Below are 26149 nucleotides of genomic sequence, written 5' to 3'. Positions count from 1 at the left end.
CAAGTTAAAGACCTAGAGATGGGCAGTCACGGCCTGAAGACTCGTTTCAATAGAATCTGGGTCCCTAACACGTGTGGGGTTAAAAAGCTTCTACTTGATGAAGCACACAAATCCCGTTATTCCATTCATCCGGGAGCAACCAGGATGTATAATGACTTGAAACAAAACTATTGGTGGCCCGGAATGAAACGAGACACCGCTAGATACGTGGAAAAGTGTTTGACATGTCTACAAGTCAAGGTGGAACACCAAAAGCCATACGGTAAACTCCAACCATTGGAAATCCCCGTTTGGAAATGGGAACAAATCACCATGGATTTGTTGACCAAATTACCCAAAACTAACCGCGGGTTTGATGTTATATGGGTAATTGTAGATAGATTGACGAAAAGCGCTCACTTCTTACCAATTCGTGAGACCTATACATCTGAGAAGTTGTTGGAAGTGTACACCAATGAAATCATAGCACGGCATGGGGTACCGATATCCATTGTGTCAGACAGAGATACTCGGTTTACTTCGAAATTTTGGCGTGAATTCCAAGAACAAATGGGAACTAAATTGTTCCTTAGCACTGCTTACCATCCACAAACGGATGGGCAGAGTGAAAGAACAATACAAACGTTGGGAGACATGCTACGGGCTTGCATTATTGACTTCGGAGGTAGTTGGGATGTCCATCTACCCTTGGTCGAATTTGCATATAACAATAGCTATCACGCGAGTATTAAGATGGCCCCGTATGAACTGTTATATGGCAGAAAATGTCGAACCCCGGTATGTTGGGGAGAAGTGGGTCCACGAGGGCTAGCTCCTACCGATATAATCCGAACTACGAATGAGAAAATCGACATAGTTCGGGCACACTTGAAAGCGGCTCAAGACCGGCAAAAGGCATATGCGGATAAAAGGAATAGGCCAATTGAATTTCAGGTTGGCGACTTGGTTATGCTAAAAGTTTCCCCGTGGAAGGGTATTATTAGATTCAGAAAAAGGGGAAAACTAAGCCCAAGATTTATTGGGCCGTTTAAAATCACTGAACGAGTTGGTAAAGTAGCATATCGTCTTGAATTACCCGAAGAGTTGAGTGGGATTCATAACACATTCCACGTGTCGCATCTCCGAAAATGTTTGGCCGACGAAACCGCTCATATCCACTACGATGATATCGAGGTGGATAACAACCTCAACTATGCAGTAAAACCGATTGCGATTTTAGATCGTAAAGAGAAAAGTTTGAGGAACAAGGTGATAAATCAAGTCAAGGTCAAATGGGAGCACAGAAAAGGGTCAGACACTACATGGGAATCCGAAGAAGAAATGCAACGGCTATACCCTACTTTATTTGGTACGTAATTCAGTTTCGGGGACGAAACCCTTTTTAAGGGGGGTGGACTTGTAACACCCCGAAAATATAAATATTTATATTAGAAATTTAAGGAATTCATAAACAAGAAATAACCATGTAGAAATTTAACCTAGTTAAAACCACAAGTCTTGAAATAACTTACACTTGGCTAAAACAATAGTAATTAAAAATTAAGTGATAAGTGAGGGACTAAACTTGCCAAAACATGAAAGTTAAATGCTGAAATAGTAACAAAAATTACCAAACACACCATTTGGTGTGTCTGGTCGATCAAGGGAAGGAGGGGACGAGCAAGGGTTTGTTCCAAACCCTAAAACCTTCATAAAACTCAAAATTGAAGCTATAAATCTGCTCCAAATCAAGTTCTAAACACGAATTAGTGATCACCTCGTCATAGGGATCAAAAGGTATGTATAATTTTGATATTTTGATTCACTATGAATTCTAGGTCAATGGTGAATAATTGAAATTGAACCTAGATATGTTATGCATGAATGAATCTTGAAATAATATGTTGCTTAGGGTTAAACCCTAGATGATTAATTGTGAAAATCATTGCATGATACTTGAAGAAATTACAATCACCATTGTAGGTGATTTATGATATTGTAAAGACTAGACAAACACTAGGATTATGAATTCCTAATCTAGTGAAAAGCTGAATTGTATGAGGAAATTCAGTAATTTGGATGTTTAAGTATGTACAATTTGCTTAATTAAAGTGAAATTAGATGTTAAATGGCAAGTCATTGTGACAACTCGAAATTTAGAACCTTTCGTTGTAACTTGCTTGTACGTTATGTGACTAGCTGTCCGGTTAAACTTAATGATAAACGTGAACTTTTATGTGCTTTGCTGTGTGTGCATTTGTATATATATATATGTGTACGTGTTTTATGTGAACCGAGAACCCAACCCGAGAACAAAGAACCCGACTCGAGACCATGAGGTCTCGAGTGAATAGTGACCGAATGGGCCTTTGGGCCGAGAACCCTTGGCCGGTTGGGCCATTTGGGCCGTAACCCCCACTCGAAACCCATGAAGGGTGCATCACTTGAACTAGCCTATATATACCACACCTTAGTTAGTTTTTGCCATTTTGTTGAACATCACAACACACACACTCTCCTATCTTCTCTCTCACTAGAACTCTAGAACACAAACACACTTCTCATTCTCGGATTTGGACTTGGATCGGCTCACACACACACACGGTTGGAAGCTTCACACACACCCTCGAAACCCATCAACCGGTTAGTGTTTCTTGATGATTATGGTTGAATGCTTAGTGATAGTATGTTCATGTTATGTTTGTATGATGAGATTATGTGATAATATGGTAGTTAACTTAGTTATGCATGATGTTTTGAAAAATCGGTTCATGAATGTTCTTGTTATGTGTTGAACTATGCATAAATGCTTGATGTTAAAAATGGGTTCATTGTATGTTAAAAAAGTGAATGATGATAATGGTTGCACTTGGATTTGGATCCGAAAAGTTTGGGTGTTTATACTAAACAAATCGGCTAATGAGTATGTTTGTCATGTAGGATGCATGCTAGTAAATTGTATCTTGATAGTTGTTCATAGTTTTGCTTGAATAAGTGTTGTTTATGTTATGAAGAACTTGAATATATGTTTGAATATTTGAAGAACACTTTGAATAATAGTTGAAGATTGAAAACCCTTGTGATTTTGATCCACTTTGACTAATAGCCTGATTAGGAAAACTGTTAGTGAAATTCTATTGGTTGTTTCCTGATTTGGGCCTGATTACATTGTACTAATGGGACTGATGCATCTGCATCAACACGTGAACATGAAAACGACAGCTTACGACTCGCAATCACCCAGTTGCGACTCGCAACCACAGCGTGATGACTCGAGACCACGCGGTTGCGACTCGCAACCATAACAGGACAAGCCGAGACCACAGGTTACGAGTCCCGTTGCGACTCGAGACCTCAGCATGACAAGCCGAAACCATGGTTGCGACACCGGTTGCGACTCGCAACCACCTGAGATCAGCACAAACAGCATGACTCGAGACCATGCTTGCGAGTCCGATTGCGACTCGAGACCACACTTATGGGCCTTAGTTAATGGGACGGCCTTGTGGGCTTCTGTGTTAACTGCTATTACGTGTTTGGGCTTAAGTAGTTGGGCTGAACTTGTGAACCGTATGTGCTACTGTTGATTGAAATACTGTTACTGTTAAACGTGTTTGCCATACGTGTTGAACATACGTGCATTGCTGGCTTGAATCTGATTATAAGTGATATCCGTGTTAGGACGTAATTGACTACTTGCGACTTGATTGATCTTTCTGTGATTAACTGCCGAGCAAACCAAGGTGAGTTCACACCCTCTACAAAGCATGGGATTCCCTGGGTTGGGAACGGGGTTAAGGAACGTGGATTCCTCGTCCTCCTTGGGTAGGACGTCAGTGGTTCAGGAATGTGATTCCTCGTCCGGATGGACGGATAAACGTACTAGACTAAAACTCTATCACGAAGTCCCTCCTTTTTGTATCGACTAATCGCCGGGCCAATGGCGAGCGGGTCATTAGTTAGATAGCGCTATTTAGGTCTGACAAGCCTCACACCGTGCCGCAGAGGACGGGCGTGAACTAATGGATCTGGGGCACGTCAATGATGATAGACATTGATGTTTTTCAGGGCACATAAACATGACTACAGTCAGCAGTCGATATGGTAACGAGTCTAGTGTACGCATGGGGTAGCCCCCACGGCCGAAATGCCTGATAACTACATGGGGTAGCCCCCACGGCCGGAGTGCCAGAGTAACTGGGAATGAACATGTCACGTTTTAAACTATGGGGTAACCCCCACGGCAGGATGCCAGTTAAAGGAAACTGTTTTCGGAATAACTAAAACGAACACCCAACCGTGAACTCACTCAACTAGTTGTTGACTCGTTACTACATGCTTTGCAGGACCATAGGTACTCAGCTGGAGCTTGCATGGAGGAGGATCGTTGTGGGACACGGATTGTTACGTGCTATGTTAAACTTGAAACTTTTGAACTTATGTTATAACTTTAAACTTATGCTTCCGCTTGCAACTTAACTTGTTTGTTTTGAAACACCAATCGTATTGGTTAAACTTTTATAACTGCTTATATGCTTGTTCAGTATGATTGGTGGCTGGATCCTGGTCAGTCACGCCTCCAAGCGGTAGTACTCCGCAGGTGGGATTTTGGGGGTGTGACAGATTGGTATCAGAGCCATTGGTTATAGTGAACTTGGTTTTAATAAAGGAGAAACGTTTTTGTTAAAACCAGACTATAACCGGAACAGTGCTCAACGGTCCACAACGACACTTCGCTCCTCATGCAAGGCTCGACGTTCTAGGTAATATGATGTATGTATATTGCCTACTTGTTAGTTGCGTAGTACATTGCTCAAGGTATGCTTGATTAGTATAACTACTGTTGTTTGAACACGTGTGTGCTTACTCTGTCCTACTATCGTACTTTCGCGAACCTCTCTCACACGTATTACTCTTATTATGAAGAACCATGTCTGGACGCGTTAACATGACACAAGCCCAGTTGACGGCTTTGATCAACGAACGAGTTGCCGCAGCGCTCGCAGCTGCACACGCAGGAGGTATATCCTGCAGTCCGAAATTGTTCTAGGATCATTTGGATCCTACTCTCGTGAACCAACCTTTGTGTTAAACTCTGTCTTTCTTTCACCTACCTTAGGTCAATATGCTCAGGCACCGGTGTGCACTTTTAAGACCTTTATGGACTGTCGACCCACAACTTTTAGCGGAACTGAAGGAGCAGTAGGTCTCCTACACTGGTTTGAGAAACTGGAGTCTGTGTTCGAAATGTGTGAATGCCCTGAGGCGTGCAGGGTGAAGTATGCTACAGGTACTCTCGAGGGTTTGGCCCTCACGTGGTGGAATGCTCAAGTGCAAATGTTAGGGTTGGTTGCTGCCAACGCCACCCCATGGGAAACTTTCAAGGAAATGATCAGGGAGGAATACTGCAGTCGTGACGACATTCACAAACTGGAAGATGAGTTCTACAATCTTAAGATGTCGGGGTCGGAGATTGAGGCATACACTAAGAGATCGCATGAGCTTGCCTTGTTGTGTCCTACTATGGTGGACCCTCCGTATAAGCGAATTGAACTCTATCTCAAGGGCTTGGTGCCAGAGATCCAAAGTCATGTGACTTCAGCGAACTTGACTACTATCCAGCAGGTTGTACAGTTGGCTCACCGTCTCACTGACCAAGTGGTGGAGCAGAACAAGTTACCGAAGCGTATAGGTGCTGCAACTACTTCTGGTGCTTCTAGTGGGGATAAACGGAAATGGGATGGAACTTCAAGCAGGGGTTCAACTTCTGTGCAATCTCAGTCTCAGCAGAGAAAGACGGACGATCACAAGAGCCCTAGTCAGCAATCGTCTGGTGGTCAAAGTCATGGTGGGTACAAGGGGAATCACCCCAAGTGCAATCGTTGCAACCTACACCACAGTGGGCCATGCACCAGGGGCAACTGTCATCGGTGCAACAAGCCTGGTCATGTTGCAAAGGATTGCAGAAGCGCATACCCCGTCAATCAGAATCGTCAGCAACCTCAGCAGAACCAGCGACAGCAGCAGGGTAACAACAAAGGATGCTTTCAGTGTGGAGCTGAAGGCCACTTCAAGAAGGATTGTCCCCAACTGAACCAGAACAACAACAACAATCAGGGGAATGGTAACAATGGGAACAACAACAACAATGGTGCTAGGGGGCGTGTGTTCGTGATTGGTCAAGGTGAAGCAAGGAATGATCCCAACGTGGTGACGGGTAAGTTCCTTCTCGACGACTTTTATGTTACAGTCTTATTTGATTCGGGTGTCGATACTAGCTATGTGTCACTAGAAGTTAGTAAGATGCTTAAGCGTATTCCTACACCCCTGAGCGACAAGCACACCGTAGAGCTAGCTAATGGTAAGAGTTTGGAAGCCTCACACGTAGTCAAGGGTTGCCAGCTTATTCTCGCTAACCAGACCTTCTCTATTGATCTTATTCCTATTGTCTTGGGTAGTTTCGACGTTGTCATTGGGATGGATTGGTTATCCCAACACCGAGCAGAGATTCTTTGCAACGAGAAAATCGTTCGTATTCCTGGTTTAGGTAGAGAACCTCTCATGATTCGTGGCGACAAGAGAAGTGCTGTTGAGAACATCATCTCTCTTCTTAAAGCCCAGAAATGCTTACGAAAGGGCCACACTGCGATTTTGGCTCTAGTTACTGATACCACAGAAAAGGAGAAGAAGCTAGAAGATTTTCCCGTTGTACGCGACTATCCTGAGGTATTCCCTGAGGAATTACCTGGTCTTCCGCCCCATCGCCAAGTCGAGTTTCAGATTGATCTAGCTCCTGGAGCTGCGCCTGTAGCCCGTGCACCTTATCGTTTAGCGCCATCAGAGTTGGAAGAACTCTCCACGCAACTACAAGAACTCTTGGATAAGGGTTTTATTCGTCCTAGCTCATCGCCTTGGGGAGCTCCAGTGTTATTTGTGAAGAAAAAGGACGGTACCTTCAGAATGTGTATCGACTATCGCGAACTCAACAAGGTGACTGTGAAGAATCGTTATCCTCTACCGCGTATTGACGACTTGTTCGACCAGTTGCAGGGGTCGAGCTACTATTCAAAGATCGATCTGAGATCGGGATATCACCAGCTGAGAGTTCGGGAAGAGGATGTCTCTAAGACGGCCTTTAGGACTCGATATGGGCACTATGAGTTTCTGGTCATGCCGTTTGGGCTGACGAACGCACCGGCAGTTTTTATGGATTTGATGAATCGAGTGTGCAAACCGTATCTGGACAAGTTCGTTATAGTCTTTATCGACGACATCCTGATCTATTCTAAGAGCAAAGAAGAGCACGAACAACATCTACGACTTATTTTGGAACTCCTCCGGAAGGAACAACTTTACGCAAAATTCTCGAAATGCGACTTCTGGCTTCGTGAAGTCCATTTCCTAGGGCATGTGGTGAACAAGGATGGGATTCACGTTGATCCATCCAAAGTGGAATCTATTAAGAACTGGCCTGCACCTCGTACACCAAAGGAAATTCGCCAATTCTTGGGATTGGCAGGTTACTACAGGAGATTCATTAAGGATTTTTCTAAGATCGCGCAGCCTCTCACCTTGTTAACGCAGAAAGGCGTTGTTTATCGTTGGGGAAATGCACAAGAGTTAGCTTTTCAGCATCTAAAGGATAGACTCTGTAGTGCACCTATCCTTTCACTGCCAGAGGGCACAGAAGATTTTGTGGTTTACTGTGATGCATCAATTCAAGGTCTTGGTTGTGTATTGATGCAACGAGATAAAGTCATAGCTTACGCCTCACGACAACTTAAAGTTCACGAGAAGAACTACACGACACATGATTTAGAGCTGGGAGCTGTTGTTTTCGCACTTAAACTATGGCGGCATTACCTATACGGAACCAAGTGCGCCATCTACACCGACCACAGAAGTCTAGAACACATATTCAAGCAGAAGGAACTGAATATGCGGCAGCGACGATGGGTCGAGCTGCTGAATGATTACGAGTGCTCTATCAGGTATCACCCGGGCAAGGCCAATGTTGTGGCAGACGCCCTCAGTCGAAAGGACACTACGCCTAAGCGCGTAAGAGCTTTACAACTCACGATCCATTCTAGTCTACCTTCGCAAATACGAGCTGCTCAGATAGAAGCACTGAAACCAGAAAACGTTAGAGCTGAAGCCCTACGCGGGTCAAGGCAACGCTTAGAACAGAAGGAAGACGGTGCTTATTATGTAACAGGACGCATTTGGGTCCCGCACTATGGCGACTTACGAGAACTTGTGATGGATGAAGCGCACAAATCCCGCTACTCGGTACACCCTGGTTCGGACAAAATGTACCACGATATTAAAACTACGTATTGGTGGCCTAGCATGAAGGCCCACATAGCAACTTACGTCAGCAAGTGTTTGACTTGTGCGCGAGTCAAGACGGAATATCAGAAACCTTCAGGCCTACTTCAGCAACCAGAGATACCACAATGGAAATGGGAGCAAATTTCCATGGATTTCGTTACTGGCCTACCTAGATCACAGCGCGGAAACGATACTATCTGGGTGATCGTGGATCGACTCACAAAATCCGCACACTTTTTGGCAATCAAGGAAACGGATAAGTTCTCCACTCTAGCGGAAATATACCTCAAGGAAGTTGTTTCGAGGCACGGGGTGCCCACCTCTATCATCTCTGATCGAGATGCACGTTTTACTTCGGAACTGTGGCAGGCAATGCACAAGTCTTTTGGCTCACGTTTAGATATGAGCACAGCGTATCACCCGCAGACGGACGGGCAGTCCGAGCGCACTATTCAAACCTTTGAAGACATGCTTCGTGCATGTGTAATCGACTTTGGCAACAGCTGGGAAAGGCATCTGCCACTCGTGGAATTCTCGTACAATAACAGCTACCACACCAGCATTAAAGTTGCTCCGTTTGAGGCATTGTACGGACGTAAATGCCGGTCACCCCTCTGTTGGGCAGAGGTGGGGGATAGTCAAATCACTGGTCCAGAACATGTGGTAGACACTACTGAGCGGATTGCTCAAATACGACAACGCATGGCGGCCGCTCATGACCGTCAGAAGGCTTACGCCGATAAGGGCAGGAAACCACTTGAGCTCCAGGTTGGGGAGCGGGTATTACTCAAAGTTTCACCCTGGAAGGGTGTGGTTCGTTTTGGTAAACGAGGCAAACTCAACCCACGATACGTTGGACCTTTTGAAATCATCGAGAAAATAGGCAAGGTGGCCTACAGACTGAGATTACCAACAGAACTCGGTGCAGTTCACAACGTTTTCCATGTGTCGAATCTGAAGAAGTGTCTGTCAGATGAGACGCACGTAGTTCCTCTGAAGGAACTCACGATCGACGAACAGTTGAAATTCGTCGAAGAACCTGTCGAGATCACGGACCGGGATGTTAAGGTCCTCAAGAGCACTAGAATACCTCTCGTTCGAGTTCGCTGGAACTCACGTCGCGGCCCAGAGTTTACCTGGGAGCGCGAAGATCGGATGAAACAAAAGTATCCCCAACTGTTTGAGAACAGTACAAACGCTACTGAGGCTGAAGCTACGGAATTTCGGGACGAAATTCCAGATCAACGGGGGGTGGATGTGACACCCCAGGAAAACCAGGAAAACCATGCAACTTAACTAGCTTCCTCAGTGAGTGCCATCAAATTTCGGGACGAAATTTCTTTCAACTTGGGGATGATGTGACAACTCGAAATTTAGAACCTTTCGTTGTAACTTGCTTGTACGTTATGTGACTAGCTGTCCGGTTAAACTTAATGATAAACGTGAACTTTTATGTGCTTTGCTGTGTGTGCATTTGTATATATATATATATATATATGTGTACGTGTTTTATGTGAACCGAGAACCCAACCCGAGAACAAAGAACCCGACTCGAGACCATGAGGTCTCGAGTGAATAGTGACCGAATGGGCCTTTGGGCCGAGAACCCTTGGCCGGTTGGGCCATTTGGGCCGTAACCCCCACTCGAAACCCATGAAGGGTGCATCACTTGAACTAGCCTATATATACCACACCTTAGTTAGTTTTTGCCATTTTGTTGAACATCACAACACACACACTCTCCTATCTTCTCTCTCACTAGAACTCTAGAACACAAACACACTTCTCATTCTCGGATTTGGACTTGGATCGGCTCACACACACACACGGTTGGAAGCTTCACACACACCCTCGAAACCCATCAACCGGTTAGTGTTTCTTGATGATTATGGTTGAATGCTTAGTGATAGTATGTTCATGTTATGTTTGTATGATGAGATTATGTGATAATATGGTAGTTAACTTAGTTATGCATGATGTTTTGAAAAATCGGTTCATGAATGTTCTTGTTATGTGTTGAACTATGCATAAATGCTTGATGTTAAAAATGGGTTCATTGTATGTTAAAAAAGTGAATGATGATAATGGTTGCACTTGGATTTGGATCCGAAAAGTTTGGGTGTTTATACTAAACAAATCGGCTAATGAGTATGTTTGTCATGTAGGATGCATGCTAGTAAATTGTATCTTGATAGTTGTTCATAGTTTTGCTTGAATAAGTGTTGTTTATGTTATGAAGAACTTGAATATATGTTTGAATATTTGAAGAACACTTTGAATGATAGTTGAAGATTGAAAACCCTTGTGATTTTGATCCACTTTGACTAATAGCCTGATTAGGAAAACTGTTAGTGAAATTCTATTGGTTGTTTCCTGATTTGGGCCTGATTACATTGTACTAATGGGACTGATGCATCTGCATCAACACGTGAACATGAAAACGACAGCTTACGACTCGCAATCACCCAGTTGCGACTCGCAACCACAGCGTGATGACTCGAGACCACGCGGTTGCGACTCGCAACCATAACAGGACAAGCCGAGACCACAGGTTACGAGTCCCGTTGCGACTCGAGACCTCAGCATGACAAGCCGAAACCATGGTTGCGACACCGGTTGCGACTCGCAACCACCTGAGATCAGCACAAACAGCATGACTCGAGACCATGCTTGCGAGTCCGGTTGCGACTCGAGACCACACTTATGGGCCTTAGTTAATGGGACGGCCTTGTGGGCTTCTGTGTTAACTGCTATTACGTGTTTGGGCTTAAGTAGTTGGGCTGAACTTGTGAACCGTATGTGCTACTGTTGATTGAAATACTGTTACTGTTAAACGTGTTTGCCATACGTGTTGAACATACGTGCATTGCTGGCTTGAATCTGATTATAAGTGATATCCGTGTTAGGACGTAATTGACTACTTGCGACTTGATTGATCTTTCTGTGATTAACTGCCGAGCAAACCAAGGTGAGTTCACACCCTCTACAAAGCATGGGATTCCCTGGGTTGGGAACGGGGTTAAGGAACGTGGATTCCTCGTCCTCCTTGGGTAGGACGTCAGTGGTTCAGGAATGTGATTCCTCGTCCGGATGGACGGATAAACGTACTAGACTAAAACTCTATCACGAAGTCCCTCCTTTTTGTATCGACTAATCGCCGGGCCAATGGCGAGCGGGTCATTAGTTAGATAGCGCTATTTAGGTCTGACAAGCCTCACACCGTGCCGCAGAGGACGGGCGTGAACTAATGGATCTGGGGCACGTCAATGATGATAGACATTGATGTTTTTCAGGGCACATAAACATGACTACAGTCAGCAGTCGATATGGTAACGAGTCTAGTGTACGCATGGGGTAGCCCCCACGGCCGAAATGCCTGATAACTACATGGGGTAGCCCCCACGGCCGGAGTGCCAGAGTAACTGGGAATGAACATGTCACGTTTTAAACTATGGGGTAACCCCCACGGCAGGATGCCAGTTAAAGGAAACTGTTTTCGGAATAACTAAAACGAACACCCAACCGTGAACTCACTCAACTAGTTGTTGACTCGTTACTACATGCTTTGCAGGACCATAGGTACTCAGCTGGAGCTTGCATGGAGGAGGATCGTTGTGGGACACGGATTGTTACGTGCTATGTTAAACTTGAAACTTTTGAACTTATGTTATAACTTTAAACTTATGCTTCCGCTTGCAACTTAACTTGTTTGTTTTGAAACACCAATCGTATTGGTTAAACTTTTATAACTGCTTATATGCTTGTTCAGTATGATTGGTGGCTGGATCCTGGTCAGTCACGCCTCCAAGCGGTAGTACTCCGCAGGTGGGATTTTGGGGGTGTGACAGTCATGAACTTAGTAATGATTGTAGAAAAATCTGACCCGTTAGGTGTTCGTTGAAATGCCTAAGTGAGGTTTTAAATGTTAGAATAGGGTGAAAACGCAGATTTTGATCATATCTCACAAATGATGTGAATACGGTCATGAAAAGAATTCTAAACAAGTTAAAAACTGAATTTCTAGGCAAAGAGTCCGGATCATCAAGCGGACAAGCCGGCGAGAATACACGGGGAAAAGGCGTGCTCTAAAGGTATGAAATTTATCGTTTCATTACATTGTGCTTATTGTTGGTTTTATGTCGTTATTCAAAAACATGACAATCAAGAGCTATCAATATGTCATGAATTTGATTATAGTCTTAAACAAGTGAAAAACATGGAATTGAATCCCAGCAAGGTGCTTAATTCAGCACCCAAACGGGTCAAAATAAGTCTTGTAGTAACATGAAGCTAGATATCATTACTTAAACATGTAGATTCTTGCATAAGCGACCCCTCATGGGGAAAGCGAAACATAATAGCGGGTAATAATCAGAATATGAGTATCCTAAATTTGGTTAGGTGATGATCATGTTCGAGATTAATTTTACTGCAAACCGGGAATAGAAGGTCAATAACCAAAACAAGAAAACAAGTACAGAGACTACCGTAAGTTACGGTGATACCGTAACTTACGGTAGCAATCAAAAGGCTACGATGGGAAGCTCCTGCTTTACGGCAGGCCATGAACTTCCAGGGGCCACCGTAACTTACGGTGGCTACCGTAAGTTACGGTAGCACCCAGTTTCAAATAATGAATTTCATTATTCTTGATTTCTTTAATTGGTTTTAACACACCTTTTTGATTATATTATTATTCAAGGACCATAATACTAACATTGGTCTAAAACGCTCAGTTTTCAGGTTTTCTTGTAGAAGGATGATGATCAAGCATATGTATCCGAACCGAACACTCTAACAAACGCTTCCGCACTTGATCCTTTGTTTTTTTAAAAACTATGTAAACAATTGTAGTTATCATCTTGATTATAATTTCGTAAGTTCATTACATGAATGTTGTGTCTAGTTATGGTTTTAACTAGAAAGTTTGTAAACTCTAGAACTTAGGCATGAAAGGTAAGGTCCTATGTTATTAAATCTAGTATTATAAAATGGGTGTTACACGTAAATTTTCTAATTTAGGTACCCACATTCTCTTTTTATGGAACCTCCAAATTCCATCTGTTCCTTGTTCTAATTCCTTAATCATTCCTTTTAATTTTTCAGTATCCTCCTTGATTACTGATTCTTGTGCTTTTCTGATTTGATTGTTTAAATCTATTTGTAGATTTAATTTAAGAGAACGTATCCTTTTTGGCTTTTCGTGATACTTTCGACTTAAAGCATCAGCCACTACATTGGCTTTTCCTGCGTGATACTGGATATCACAATCGTAATCGCTAAGCAATTCCATCCAGCGTCTTTGTCTCATATTCAGCTCTTTTTGCCCAAAAACATACCTTAAGCTCTTATGATCTGTGAATATGGTAAACTTACTACCATAAAGATAATGTCTCCAAATTTTAAGGGCAAAAATTATGGTTCCTAATTCCAAATCATGGGTTGAATAATTTTCTTCATGACTCTTAAGTTGTCTAGAGGCATAAGCTATAACCTTTTGACGTTGCATTAATACACATCCATAACCTAACTTGGAAGCATCACAATAGACTACAAAGTCTTCAGTTCCTTCTGATAATGCTAGTATGGGTGTATGGGTTAATCTTTGCTTAAGGATTCTAAAGGCTTCTTCTTGTTTTGGTCCCCATTCAAACTTAACAGATTTACAGGTTAACTTAGTTAAAGGAATGGCTATTCTAGAATAATCTCGAATAAATCTTCTATAATAACCGGCCAATCCTAAGAAACTTCTAACTTCGGTTGGTGACTCAGGGGTTTTCCATTTGGTAATTGGCTCGATCTTTGTTGGATCTACATGAATTCCTTCATGGTTAACTAAATGTCCAAGAAATTGTACCTGTTCTAACCAAAACTCACATTTTGAAAACTTAGCATAAAGCTTTTCTTTTCTCAATAGACTTAAAAGTAAGTGCAAGTGCTTTGCATGTTCCTCTTTACTTTTAGAGTAAATTAGAATATCATCTATGAAGACAATTATGAATTTATCCAAATATGGCTTACATATTCGGTTCATCATGTCCATAAATGCAGCTGGGGCATTGGTTAAACCAAATGGCATGACAGTAAATTCATAATGGCCATACCTTGTTCTGAATGCGGTTTTAGGAATGTCCTCTTCCTGTACCTTTAATTGATGATATCCTGATCTTAAATCGATTTTTGAGAAAAATCGTGCTCCTTGAAGTTGATCAAACAGATCATCGATCCTCGGTAATGGATACCGATTCTTAATCGTGACTTTGTTCAATTCACGGTAGTCAATGCACATACGCATTGATCCGTCCTTCTTTTTAACAAATAAAATTGGTGCTCCCCATGGCGATGAGCTTGGCTGTATGAATCCCTTTTCTAGCAATTCATCTAATTGTTTCTTTAGTTCCTGCATTTCGGCGGGTGCCAAACGATAAGGTGCTTTGGCAATTGGTGCTATCCCTGGTAACAGATGGATTCTGAATTCAACTTCCCTATCTGGCGGTAGTCCTGACAATTCTTCTGGAAAGACATCTGAAAATTGGGACATTACTGGAATGTCTTTTAATTCTTTTCCTTTAGTGTTAGTGATTATAGAAATCAAATACACTATAGATCCTTTCCTTATATAACTTGCAGTTTTCATCACAGAGATGAATTTAATGGATCTAGATGGTTTATCTCCTTTAATTGTGATCTTTTCACCTCTTGGTGATTTTACCTGAATTGACTTTTGATCACATAAGATATTGGCTTTATTGGCTATTAACCAATCCATTCCTAACACGACATCGAATCCTACCAGATTCATTGGGTAAAGGTTTGCAATAAATTTTTGATTAAAATTTTCTATTCTTGCTCTTTGCAAGATTTCAGAAATCTTAACGGTTTCTCCATTTGCTGTCTCTACTAGACATTCTTGTGGTAGTTTAGTTAATGATTGATTTAGGAGTTTGCAAAATGAAGTATTAATAAAACTTTGGTTTGCACCAGAGTCAAATAATACTTTAGCAAAAATATCATTAACTAAAAACGTACCAGCAATGACGTCTGGAATCATCCTAGCTTCGTCTGCAGTTAGAACGAATGCTCTAGCATTTTTAGGATTCTTGTTATTTGCAGCTGGAGCCAATTTCGAACAGTTTGTCCTGATGTGACCTTTTTCTCCACAATTAAAACACATTCCATTACTGGATTTCTTCTTACAATTCTCTTCCTTGTGTCCTGGGGCTTTGCAAAAATTACAGTAAGTAGAGCATCTTCCGGAATGCTTCTTTCTGCAAGCTTTGCAGTATGGTGCAGAGGTAGAACCTACATTCCTACGGTTAAAATTCCCTGAACGGAATTCTTGAGTAAGCCTTTGGGTTAGGTTTCTCCTTTGGTCTTCTTCTCTAGTACGAATTAACTCATCTGTCAAGGTATTGGCTAGTTCTACAGCTTCTTCTATATTTTGGGGTCTAGCTGCCTTGACTACATGTCTAATTTCTCCAATTAATCCCCAGATATAACGGGAGATTAATACTGGTTCAGGTGATGCAAGTGTTGGTACTATCCTAGCATATTCAAAGAATGTGGTAGTGTAACCCTTACTGTCTACCCCGGCCATTCTAAGATTCAGAAACTTATTTGCTATATGTTCCTTTTCATTGGGAGGGCAGAATTTCCTTTCTACCATATTTTTGAACTCCTCCCATTCCATGTTATAAATTCTATCACTTCCTCTTGACTGGAGGATAGTGTTCCACCATTCTAAGGCTGCGTTTTTAAACAGATTTGAAGCAAACATTATCTTATCTTTTTTAGCACATTTGCTTATTTTCAGAACAGCCTCAGTTTTCTCTATCCAGCGTAGGGCTGCAATGGGTCCTTCATTGCCCGAGAATTCTATTGGTTTACAGGACCAGAATTCTTTGTAAGAACAACCATATGGCATGGTTCTTCTTCTTTTGGGAATGGGTGCTTGAAGTATGGGTCCATTGTTCACGCTGTGTTCCGGTTCACTTGGTCGTTTACTGCTATGCTTACTTTTATTATTCGCTTCTTGAACTGTTTGAATAATAAATGGCATTGCATCTATAATTCCTTGTGCCACTATGTGTTGAACGGCACTATTATCCATTTGGTTTCCATTGTTATTGTTGTCCGGATTCTCATTAACCACGTTAATGTTACTCTGGTTATCGTTATTCAGATTATCTTGATTTCCCTCGTCGGCCATCTGAATTTTAAACATTTACCAAATATTAATATCACAAATAATATTTGAATATAGCCAATCACATGACAAACACTTTTTGGTCAAAAGCGTCGAGCATTGCGACTTTTACTCTATTTATATAGTATGCATCATTACACCAGTACTGAAATTTAAATTACAATACCGACTGAAATGTAAAGTTACAATACTAATAGTAGGCATCCGTAGTGTTTTTTTTTTCTAACACATACACACATATATTATGATATTATATTATATTATTATTACTACTACCGTTCCTGCCATCACATTCACTGATATGGATTCATCCAAAAATCCATATTACGCTCGTCGTATTTCCATACGAGGCGTTCTCCCACCTGTCGCATTCTCTCACTGCTTTCTAAAATTTCCTCACCGAAAGTCCTAAGTTCTTGGACATTTTCTGCACTCATTGGGGGTGCAGGGTCTAGGACTGGGTTTGGAATCTGAGGTACGGGTTCCTGGTATGGAGGGATAGGGACCTGGTACGGGTATGGATTCTCTAAAATCTCCCTAACATATGCATCACTAATGTTAATGTTGTAGGGATCTTGAGGATCTAACCCTGGGTAAGCTCCTAAGTTGGGCATTGGCACATTTTCCTGTATTGGGTTTTGTTGCACGTAGTCCCTAACATCGTTCCACCAGGGGTCGTAGTTGTTTGGGTCTAGGGAATTTGGTGCAGGTACCCTAGGTATCTCCTCCGGGTTGTAATCAGGCATTTCTATTTGATTTTCTACTTCCATGGGTTGGTCAGGATTTTGTGGTTGTGGTTGGGGTGCTAGCATTTGTTCCAGGTTTGGGTCAGCAGCAGTGGTTGCTAAAATATGGATATTAGCTATACCCCTATTGAGCATATCCTGATTATAGGCATCAGTCTCTCTTTTTGCTGCGGCTAACACTCGCTGTTCCTGCAACTTTTTCATTCATTTCCTACGCTCGTGTGCTCCCCTACTGAACCATCCCCTCTTTTTCTGAGGAAATGGCTCTTCAAATTGAGCCTTAAACACAAAGATTCCTTCTTCTGTGTCAGCAGAATACCCCGAGAGGGCAGGCTGAGAAGAGGAGGTGCCTTCGCTCCTAGGCGAACCAGACAATTGACGATACGCGTCAGAGGGTCCTTGGTCGCTCATACTGTAAACTAACAGATAGTCAGATAACACATAGCAAGAAAATACAATTATGCACGTATTTCCGTAATTTATTTCCTAACACTTTGAATTTTGATGTCAGCAGAACACTTCTGTGGCTGAAACAGTGGCATAGCTCTGATACCACCTTCTGTCACAGCCCCCGATCCCTAGTTCCCGGGAACGGGCGGCCGTGAGCCAGTTTCGGTGGTATCACGTTTATTTATCCAATTTGGCAGCGGAAATTTTCATCAGGACCATAGTTAGGAAATAAATCAGAGTAAACCACCATGTTTTATAACATTAAACACATGGGTAAAACCCAAGTTTTCAGTACACACACTTCATAGGAATAAATCCTATTTATTTAATAAAAACATCCATTTTATTCTTAGGTAACTTTATTGCCACTTTTCCAAGCCTTCAGTGCTGTCCAGCTGGCTTCTATTTGGCTTTCACATTTTGTTACCTGAAACGCGTTTTAAAAACATTTTGTCAGTGGGAAATACTGGTGAGTGAATCCCAGTTTAATAAAGTTTAAGTAAAAACCAATTTGCAGTATTGAGGGCACATCCGCAATTACATTTGTTTCCAAGACATCACAATTAACATCAGTGGTACGGTCATACTCAACTTATGGGATGTTACCACGCCAGTAACCAATTTTGTATACAAAATCCCAACATACCCACTATAATTGTATTCTTTACAAATACTCAATAACTGCTTTGTATATATTTAATTAAGTGAGGTTTTGTAAAAACATTTAACAAAAGAGGATTACTCACAAAAATGAGTACATAAAAAGAAGGATCACTCACATTGTTGTTTTAGGTTTTTCGTAAGGATTTCCTGGGAATAATCTATAAATTACACAAATGCACGTGTGTTAGTATAATAACCTATTTTAACATTAGTAATACCCTCCCCAAGACGGCATTCCAACGACTACGTCGGGCAGAACCACAACAGCCGTTACGGAACCCTAGATCAATCGGGCAGAGTATCTAATACGTCTCCAGGGGTTATAATACTTACATCGTAGCAGAACCTCGCTATTTTAGGGGGTATAATGCCCGGGTATAATAACACCACTACAGAAATTAAGATTGAGAATTGAAATCTGAGTGAAGAAAATGAAATCCGATGCGTCCTATTTATAGGGTCTGATCTTGACCTTCTCGCGGCCCGCGTGAGATATGGGCAGGGCTTACGCGGCCCGCGTGAGATATGGGCAGGGCTTACGCGGCCCGCATGGCCTAGGGGTCTAAGCGTAGCTGATCCGGGTCATCACTAGGTTCAACACGCGTTATGACACGTGTCATCACCGGGCTGTGCCACAACTTGGGTCGCTCGCGGCCCGCATGAACTTAGACGAACTCATACGCGGCCCGCATGAACTAAGGATTTCAGCGGAGTCCGGTTATACCCTAATGCGACCCGCCTTAAGTTGAGGTGAGGTCCTACGCGGCCCGCCTCAACTTAAGATTTAAGGTTTTTAATTTATTTTATATATTATAATCTACTTTGGGCTCGGTTTTCACATACGGGGTGCATACAAAGACATATTGAGACATTTTAAGATATATTAGGGTGTCGAAAATTTATGAGGGTGTCGGTTTACGTTAGGGTTGTTATACTCGCCCAATCCATGAATTATAAAAACGAAAGGGGAAGAACCAAAATTGCTAATCTCGGTTGAGAGAGTGATTGGGCAATGATTTGACTCACATCTTGCCAAAGCTATAACAGTTGCGTCAGGCCACTTATTCCAAAAACTCTGGCGTACCAAGAATCTATCCAATTTGCTCAGCTTGTCACCGCCACCCGACACTCTCGTATACTTTCTCCCGCCCATCGAGTATTCTAACAAACCATTGTCTTCTATAAAGTCGTTAAAGGCCTCTGCACAAATAGGAACAAACTTTGTATTGAATCTCTCATCCATAGATCACACAACATTGAAATCACCCACAACTACCCACATTCCTTCCAATGTTCCCATAATGTTTGCGATCGACCCCCACAGTTCTATTTTTGCTCCTCTATTTTTGCTCCTAAGCCCTGTGGTGCATATACATTTATAAAGTTCAAGGCCTCGTTTATTTGACATAACGTGCCTAACAAATTCAAAGAATATGGTCGCAAATTCAAAGCCGTTTGTGATCAAGCTTCGCCACTGATGTTATACTTTTTTAGGTATATACGTTTGGACCCCCCGGTCAGAAATCTTAAGCTTCGCCACGGATGTTATACTTGCACACGCTTCAAGAATATCAACGCGATCTAGTTGTCGTGTGTAGATAACATATTCAGTCACCAAGTAAAAACCAAACAACATAACAATATGCTTTAGTCGATATAAAGATTCATCGGTGAAAATGAGTGGTATCACTAATTTGTTCGCCATACTTAACCGTACCCTCTAAATCATCATCATTTTTTAAACCCACTAAACCATTATCAAGATCCTGATCAGGTATCTTATAATACACAAAGAGTACTTCATCGTTATAACCTAAGGTCGCTAACATAGCATCCACTTGATTGTACGCAAACTCAAAAGAATCAACCATGTCAATGTAGTTCACCTGACCCTTGGAATAGCTTCTACCGGGTGGTTTAGTAAAAACACCCCTATGATGGAACTTCATGCTGAACATTCCTGGTTAACCCTTATTTAACAATAAAAAAAAACATAAAATTTGGTGACCCATTTTTGTTAGGAACAATGTCGACAATGCAAAAGACTAACTAAAACATGCAAAATTATATACTTGAGAGTGGACCTCCCTTCAAGCAGGTCTATCAGGAAATTCACAGGGCCGAATTTAGAGAGTATGCCTCAAGGGTCCGAATTCAAAGAAAAAACATTTTTAATGAAAGTGTCAAAAATAACTAAACCACGAAATGAAAATGATAGTTAACTCTTTACTAATTTACATATACATATTCGCACCCTCGTTTAAGTTCATAAATAACACATAACATTTCCACGATTTTCTCTTATGAAATATATAGATGATTAATATTTAAAACACCATAATACACTAACGCTCCCACGATAACATCTATAAACATACATTTAACGTTAGTAACCAAAACAAAACATAAATGTTTGTATAAAATCTCACCTATAGAATTCTTTATTCTGAATTCCAATCCAAAGTTTTAACTGAATAGTACAACCAACTTCAAAGTTCAGCCAAGTGATATTCCTTCGCAAATTAAAAACTTGAAAGCACATTGAGATGGGTTGAGGTGTAAACGAGCCGAATTTGAATTTGAGTTCTGCTCGTTTTTGTTTTATTTGTAAAACATGAGCTCGGCTCGTGAATATTTGTTTTGTTCGATTAATGTTCGAACTCGGTAATTATTATTCATTAATTAAATAAATTATATACATTATAATCATTTTTATGTATGACATAATATATGTGTTTAGTTATAAATGGATGAAGATTATTTGGGAATAACAAGATGAAAAGGGTTTGGTAATAAATGGAAGAAAAAAAAACGTATTTGAAATTAAAGAATAATAAAAGACAAAAATTCGTCGACAGCAGGATTCGAACCTGCGCAGGCAAAGCCCAACAGATTTCGAGTCTGTCTCCTTAACCACTCGGACATATCGACATTTTTGTTAATTTCTGAAACCGACTCTATTCCTTCTTTCAACAATAAACAACGAACTCATCTATGTTATGTAAATAAGCTAATCACTTATGAACTGAGATACGCGTGATGTAGCTATTTTACATCACGAGTTTTACTAGACTCTTAAACCTAAATGAGATTATAATTTATACAAATATAACAAATTTATACATATCAATAAATATATCATCATAATCATAAAGAACTAGGTAATGTATGTTTTGTTATGTATAAATTTATAATTATAATCGCAGCCGAGATCAACTTTAGACATAATACTCAAAACAAGCTGAAACTCTTTAAAATACACTTTAGATGATTTTAACTTCATTCAACCCATTTTACTTTTAGTCTAATGTTTCTTTTACACCAAGGGTACCATTCACTATGGTCTATTCCTTAACCGTGGGTCACCTTTCAATCTTACTGCGTTTTCCGACTCTAATTGGGCAGGATTTCTTGATGCAGGTCGCTCTACCACTGCATACATACTTTACTTGGGTTCGAACATAATATCATGGTGGTCTCCTCGCCTGACCTGACCCGAATGACGACCGACTCGAAAATTCTAACGTTGGGTTGTAAAAAATCTTAAGACTTGAAAAAAGCGGACCACATTGAAAAAAATCATGAGTCCGCCACTAGGGAGAAGTCGCATAACAGTAACGAGGAAGATGGATGGACGTCTTCGGAGAACGATAAAAAAACCGGTCACGAGGGAATATCAATAGAATTTTCACATTTGATACCAAAGACTTTATTTATCAACATTCTGTCGCAACGCGAGGTAGCATTAACTCGTTAAATAACAAAATAAATCAACAACTAAGAAAATACTATTCATAAGTCGGTGCAAATTGTATACACTATTTTTTTTTGTGCTTAAATGCTTTATTTGCTAAACCCATACATGCGTAGGCTTTATTTGATATACACATACATGAATAAGCATTGACACATTCATTTAGTTACTATTTCGTTAAAATAAAAAAATATAAAATAGCATGACATTAATTAAAAAAAAGACTAAATAAAAAACATGAATGTAGTAGTACAAATTATATTCCATTTTAGAACTAGGTTGTTGTCATAGGCCGCGCGTTGCGGCGGCGACGTCTTAGTTGTTGCGACGTCTTAGTTGTTTATAATTGCGGACATTATAGTCTTAAAAACATACAGTACTTCATGTTTTATGTTTACAGGAGTTGTACGACATACAATACCAGCGCATACCAATCTTGCTAGTGAAATTCTCTCGGGCAATGTGGGAGTCTAAAACAAATGACAAGTTGACAACACACAGTGGCAAATCAAGATATTAAGTAAACACATTAATACCCGATATGTATTTATTAAACTGTATAACTCTCAAATCCATAATCCTAATATTTACCAAAACTTTATGTTACTATCTAACATATTAATATAAAATGATCTAATTTGAACTTAAACTAAAACCTGTTTTTGAGATGGTAAATCCTTGTAAGAAACTTTTTGAGGAACACCACGGTTCTTTAAACCTGGTTCTTCAATTGCAAGTTTGTCCATCTCACTCCCAACCTGTTATGCAAAAATAAAAATTAAATACACATATTTGAAGATATGAAAACAAAGAATGACTATGTGATGTAGACTTGCAAGTGTGTTTCAAGATGAAATATTACAATGATGCATTAGTTAGTTGCTCCTATATAGCTGAGTCCATATAATATTTTCTCAACGTGACTACCCTGCATAATAAAAATGGATCCATGATAAGTTCATAACCCTTTAAGTACATCTGACCAACTCAACTCATTTCACTTTTTCTTTTAGCTAATGTTTTGTGCTTACACATTTGACCCATCAAAGACAAATCGTTAGATATAATGAACCGCATTGTTGAAACTAAGTAAGCAGGTAGAAAAAAAGAAGATAAGCTTGAGGTTTAAAAAAGCAAGTAAAATGGGCCACATAGGTCAATCAGGTTGACCAAACCTGACTTGTTGCAAAAAGGTTACCCATTTTCACCCATTGCCCAATCCGCCAAGTATTCCAGCTCTACTAATTGTTGAAAACATTGCATCACAAGCACTCTTCTCACCAGGAAGATTTTCAGGAGGATGTTTGGAACATATTCCTTCATCTACATCAAGTGTAGGGATGAACTCATCAATTAATTGGTGTGGTTTTTGATTCCCCACACCACATTTGGCTGCCGAATGTTCTAAGAGCTCAAGATCAGATCAGTGGGTTCAAATTTCACACCAATGGGAAGCCCAGACCACTACTCTACTGATACCTGCAATATGAAATATAATTAAAGTCATGCATGTCACATGAGTGACTAAAAAAGTTGGAATGATTTGTTAGACTTCTTACATCACTACTATCAATCCTGAAATGGCATCATGGTCAATCCTGAATTGCTCCAGTCTTTGACTTTATTTACCAAAGGCAGACAACAGGTTTCAACCTTTCATGCAATAGCTCTACCATCAACAATCCAACTTCTATAGTATTCAAAAGGAAAAGTTACATTAGTAGCAAAAATAGCTTCTTTTAAAAGAAATAGTATGATAATGTATTAGCGCTTCCTAAAGAGCTATCATACTCCCTCACCTGGATGTGAAATCTCTTTAAACCTTTCATGAAATTACATCAAAACTCAATCACTTTAATTTTAGTTAAATACCTACAAATTTCTACCCCTCATTTTAATCTCCACATGACAATTATATTTCGTTAACAGTGTTTCTCCTATAACGCCTTTTGTTTACGTAGTGGTGAGTATAACCTTTCAAGTCCATAACACATGGTGATCAAAAGAATTTTTTATGTAGATTAAAATGAGGAAAAACAGTTTCTATGTATTATTTTTCTTTTTGATGTAATAAACTATAATAACATAGTTTTATTTTGGAAGGTTTCACATCAAAATAAGTTGCGTGATAACACCAAAAATGTTGATAAATAAAATGACCAAACGATTCCGGTTCCAATTCCAGGCCTAAACAACCTTCAAGAAACATTAGAGGAAGACATTCAGTATTTATATAGTAAACAATTGCCAGAAAACTTTTTAGTGATTGAGTCGATGATTCGATCAATTATCATGTGAACTTTTAATGTTTCGACTTTTTTTTTTGCTATTTAAAGAAACCCTCCAAAAAGCATGTTGAAAATGCCAAGAAAATCCTTCAAATTGATTCAAGAAAATCTTTGTTCTTATTGTATATGTGTTTCTCTACCTCTACTAAAACGCCAATGGTTTGATAAACTATAGAAATGGAGTATTAACTATCTCAAAATCAATGTTCCCATAAAAGTATAGGCAGCCGGTACACACACGTTTAATTTATTTTTCGTACGATGTATATGTATGATATCCAAATCAAATAAAATGCTAATACTGGATTTATTAGTCATCATACAAAAAATCGCACAGATAGAGATAACCAACAGTGTTTCAACATAAACGAATCAATCGACTAAACCCTAAAAATAATCGTAGATCATGATCAATACAAAGCTAGAGAAATTAAAATGCTAATAACATAAAAACAGTTACCTGCCCATTGTATGAAGGCAAAATCGAGGCTCGGCAAACCCGAGTTTAAGGATGACACGCTGAGGAGATCTGGTGGTCAAATAGAAGGAGAACTTAGGGCTTGCGAAGGAGGAGATGGGTGCCAGGTTTGAGCGCAGTTGTTGTCATGCGATCGATTTCTGATTATCGATTTAGGGTTCAAGAAGAATGGAGACGTTTAATCGATTTGGTAAAGATGAAAGGTAACGTGGAAAGAGGCGACGTGAAGAAGCCAATGACAGTTACACGTGTGTAAGGAAAACAATAAACAAATTCACCGACCTTTCATTTTAAGAATAAGGTAATTGTATTTGGGTTTTCAGAATTTGTTTGACTTAATTTACTAATTCGATGAAAGAGTATTAAATCAAAACTATCTATCTTGCATCTGCTAATTACCGTTTAACAATTACTAGATTTTGTAAGTTTAGAAGTTTAGTAATCCAACTCTTTACCAAGTTCAGAAAGGGGTGGCGGCGCAGCTTGTTGCCCGTCTACCTTCTGTTTTGATGTAACTTGACAAGTATGAATGAGATATCTTGATTGAATTTTGAACATGAAAAAAAAATATATTAATTTAGTTTCAAATTCATTTAAGTTATTGTATAAATGAGTTTAACATACAAAGTATCCTTAACGTAAGAAGTGAAGGAGAGAATTTTTATTTTCTTTTGATTTTTCCCCTACTTATTAAGAACATATTTTAGTCATAGAATCTAATAAAAAAAATCATGATTTTACAATAGTAGAGTAATTATATAGTTTTATAGAGTAACTGTAATTACTTTACAAAATTACTCTACTATTATAAAATCACAAAATTTTTTTACATTTTATAATTAAGCGTCTATCTTAACAAAATTTTATATGTTAAAAATTATTTGTAATTGATCTTTATACTATACTTATAATTATAATTGTTTTTATCATATTCAAACAAAACATGATTCTGAAAATTGATTACCACTTATTTCAGTTAAAAGAGTTTTAATTCAAATAAAATCATTTAAACTGAAAATTGATCACCACTTATTTAACTTTGAAGAACTTTAGTTCAATATTAAAGTACTTAAGTTAAATTGAACTGGGCTGTAGTGTTAATTGGGCAACGTAGATGTGGGCCGAGAAAGGTGTGTAGACAGTGTAGTGTCCTACGGGCTTCAGCTATTTCTCATTCCCAGATTCGGTATAATTGGGCCACTCTTGATCTATATTCTATGTTTTGTATAACCTTTTAGTCGGCAAGTCTTGGTG

General features: G+C 39.9%; 2 long non-coding RNA genes and 1 other non-coding gene across 5 annotated transcripts; 1 reads left to right on the top strand and 2 right to left on the bottom strand.

Annotated features, from left to right (window-relative positions):
* The first annotated feature begins 1639 nt into the window (after window positions 1–1639).
* Window positions 1640–13138, top strand: LOC118484824. 2 transcript variants are annotated; one of them, XR_004874583.1, is made up of 3 exons: window positions 1640–1776; window positions 12335–12401; window positions 13047–13138. It is a non-coding gene; the product is annotated as an uncharacterized LOC118484824 (long non-coding RNA). The 2 variants fall into 2 exon arrangements; XR_004874582.1 differs by lacking the exon at window positions 1640–1776 and having other exon boundaries at window positions 12242–12401.
* Window positions 13139–21224: 8086 nt separating this feature from the next.
* Window positions 21225–21306, bottom strand: TRNAS-CGA. Its single transcript has one exon. It is a non-coding gene; the product is annotated as a tRNA-Ser (tRNA).
* A 1324-nt stretch (window positions 21307–22630) lies between these two features.
* LOC110894445 lies at window positions 22631–25164 on the bottom strand. 2 transcript variants are annotated; one of them, XR_004874581.1, is made up of 5 exons: window positions 24878–25164; window positions 23689–24325; window positions 23411–23608; window positions 22992–23057; window positions 22631–22887 (listed from the first exon to the last, which is right to left on the bottom strand). It is a non-coding gene; the product is annotated as an uncharacterized LOC110894445 (long non-coding RNA). The 2 variants fall into 2 exon arrangements; XR_002566323.2 differs by having other exon boundaries at window positions 23689–23819; window positions 24878–25147.
* Between the last annotated feature and the right edge of the window lie 985 nt (window positions 25165–26149).

The sequence above is a fragment of the Helianthus annuus genome, chromosome 12 (genome assembly GCF_002127325.2).
Source record: "Helianthus annuus cultivar XRQ/B chromosome 12, HanXRQr2.0-SUNRISE, whole genome shotgun sequence".
NCBI lineage: Eukaryota > Viridiplantae > Streptophyta > Magnoliopsida > Asterales > Asteraceae > Helianthus > Helianthus annuus.
Note: the sequence above shows the minus strand (reverse complement) of the source record. Positions and strands in the feature narration are given on the sequence as shown.